This window comes from Fistularia commersonii, chromosome 1 (assembly GCF_037954325.1).
Source record: "Fistularia commersonii isolate RoL2024-O1a breed Wild chromosome 1, RoL_Fcom_v1.0, whole genome shotgun sequence".
In the NCBI taxonomy this organism is placed as follows: domain Eukaryota; kingdom Metazoa; phylum Chordata; class Actinopteri; order Syngnathiformes; family Fistulariidae; genus Fistularia; species Fistularia commersonii.
In genome coordinates this window covers 13,695,691-13,698,752 of record NC_141284.1, presented here as the reverse complement: position 1 = coordinate 13,698,752, position 3,062 = coordinate 13,695,691, and positions in this window count along the sequence as shown.

The window sequence follows — 3,062 nt, the reverse complement described above, 5'->3', positions numbered from 1 at the left end:
CACGACTTCTGTCAGCCTTGGACATTATATGCCACTAATGGAATTTTGGCAACAAAGTGGAATACAGTAGATGAGGAGCAAAATAAAATAAAGTTTCAATTTGACGAACCACCAATGCAGTTCATCTCTTTCATGCTGTGTTTAAATTGAGAAAGTTAAGTCTCATCATCATGCAAACCTTATATGAATCTAAATCCAGTCTGTTCAAGAGAAAAAAAAGGCAGCATGAGTTTCTTTTTAAATGCAGGTAAGCCATTGGAAAATTAAATGCTTTGGTCCTCTTTGATGGATACACACAGATCGACAAATTAATTCTGTTTTCTGTGTCTGGACCTCCACGTGAAGCTCTTTAAATAGTTTTTTTTTATTGATTTGAAGGGCTGAACTCACACTCAGGAGGCAAACGTAACGGTTCTGGAGAATAATGTAATTTTATGATGCAATAATCCTAACATATCAAACATTCTGAATATTTTCTTTAATCCTATTAAGTCATTCTATGTCATTGACAAACTATTAATGTGTTTAGACACATGAGATACCTAAAAAGTAACAATTGAAATGTGTCCCATTTGTTAAATCTGTTTTTTAAAAGACACACTTGCAGGGAATGGAAGATATCAGTCAAGAGGTGATGTCAGGTCCCTGTGTTAACCAGCTGTCTGGAAAACTGCCCTGACGCCAGAATTGCAAACAAGATTTTCCTGCTTTAATGTAGTCAAACTGCAATCTTCCCATGCAAAAAAAAAAATAAAAACAATTGTTCCATGGCAACAGCAATATGATAATAATACAAAATAGGCATGGGCTGTAGGAATGCAAGAAGAGGCAACCTTCCATTTGCACCTGAATCAACACAGAGATCTTGGTACAGGTTATATGAAACACATGTTTACAAAAATCTGACTGTCAATCCAATGTTACATACATTTTAATGTTACACTGAGGGTAAGTCTTGAGAGTGGAGAAAGTATGAAAAGGAAATACTTGTTCCTTTTAAATATGCATCTCTAAGACAATATTTACGAGGGTCTATAAATTTGTTATCATTTATTGTGTCCTGAAGGCCAGCTCTGAGTGTACAGCTGTAGAATGACGAAAACCGATAAGCAAAAATAAAAGGTTGTAAAATCCCAAAGTGAGGCACCAAAAATAATATATCCAGAACTCTCCGGGTCATTTGTTGTGTTGATTGGCTTCTGTTTTAAATATTTTTCAAGACCCAAGGACTTGATTGCCTCTGATAAGGAATCCAAGAGATGCAGAGCCAAACAAATGCACACTCACTCCAAATGAAGCATTCAGTATTTGTTCCTGTGCAAATCTAGACGCGCTCCTGTGATACACTGTCTAATTTAAAGCAAACATGCTTAGCTTTGCATAAACAATCGAAGCTGTAGAACAATCCTCTCTTCTATAAGGGAGGAACTTCCTTTTGATTTCCCCTACACTTGCAGGAATACTGTTATTTCACTGTGGGAGAAGTTGTTTTCATACTGAATCACACTCATTTTTCATGCTTGTGATGACTGCCAGGGTTGCTTTTCCCTTGCCTTGCAACATTTCCTTATCAAAGCAATTTGGTAAAACAGTTACTTTTTTGGATTTGAATCAAAGCCATGTAAAATTCTGTGTGTATCAAGAGGCAATCTCTCTCGAGGTTGTGTTTTTAAAGGCCGGTTCCCAGCATAATTCAGCCTGGCATTAGGTAGCAGGGTGGAACCCAGCTGCAAAGAAGGCCTCTGCCCCTGCAGTCCAGGGGGGGATGAGTAGAGGCACAGTTTGGGATGGGGGCTCCAGTGTCACAGCAAAGGGCATACTGATGTTGTTGGCATACTTTGCAACATGTTTTTATTCATGCTCCTCTGACAAGCGTCTTGACTCTTCAGAGACCCTTGATTCCTGGTCCCTCTCTGCTCACTGTCAATCTCTGCATCCCCGGGGGTCATCTCCATCCATGGGAACATCGGTTGAGACGAAAGGATTCCTTGTGAGGATAGAACAGTGAAGACCTAGACAGAAAATAAAGCAGAGGCCAGAAAATTGAAAATATACATTTCAGAATATATCTGCTGCAATCCAGCCAATGCAGGTCGGGGTTACGGGGGATTTGACAAGGCATAACATGAGGAGCTGCTGCTCCCACGTAAGGCCATGTGTTCCTTTTGGACAACCGAGGGAGTAGAAGGATACGTCACCTCACCCCCAGAGAGGTCACCACAGTTGGACCTTGATGATGCAGGCCCTGCTGTAGGGAAGAGCATGAGAGTTGATTAAGAGCCAGGATGTGCGTGAGACATCCTGTGATGTTCAGGAATTCCCTCATTAAAGAGGGAATTCCTGGTTATTTTGAAATAAACAAAGCCTCCTGATCTCCTCCAATCCCAAATAAACACTTTATTTTACTCAAGGTTGAAACCATCTTTCAAACTTCAAATATTTCTTATATTTACTTCATCAGTTATCCAGCCAAGTGTGTCTATTACTGAGCAAATAATCAGATATCAGTATTCACATTATATGCCCGATAGAAGACAGTTGGAAATAACATGGAATTGAAAGAGCTTGGAAAAAGTCTCTATTTCTTCAGTGATAAGTGGTTTTGATAATGCTATTTTTCAAAAGCCTAAATTGCCGCAATTAGAATTACCATTAACATATCTGTCCAATGTATGGTTCAGTGCAGGGGCCACATCAGGCCCCTAATTTTGTTGTTGTATTTCCCCCTTCCTGCCTCCCCCACCCCTCCCGTCTGACAAATCCTTCCCAGCTAATTTATGATGGTCAAACTGTGGGAGAACAATACCCTGTGGACGGAACGCAACGCAAGCTCTACCACATGTCCCAAAGAAAAGTGAGGTGCTCTCAGGAAACACTTGCTGAGATAACAAGATAGTAAGGAAAGCAGGGCCACTGAAAGGCCATGCAGAGGACTGTTAAAGTAGGGGAGAAAAATATCCACGGTTATGGGTTTGATGCTCATATTGTCTTCATAACTGAACATGTAATCTATGTAATTTTTATAATCATTAGTGCTATAACTCATTTTTTAGACTGAAATT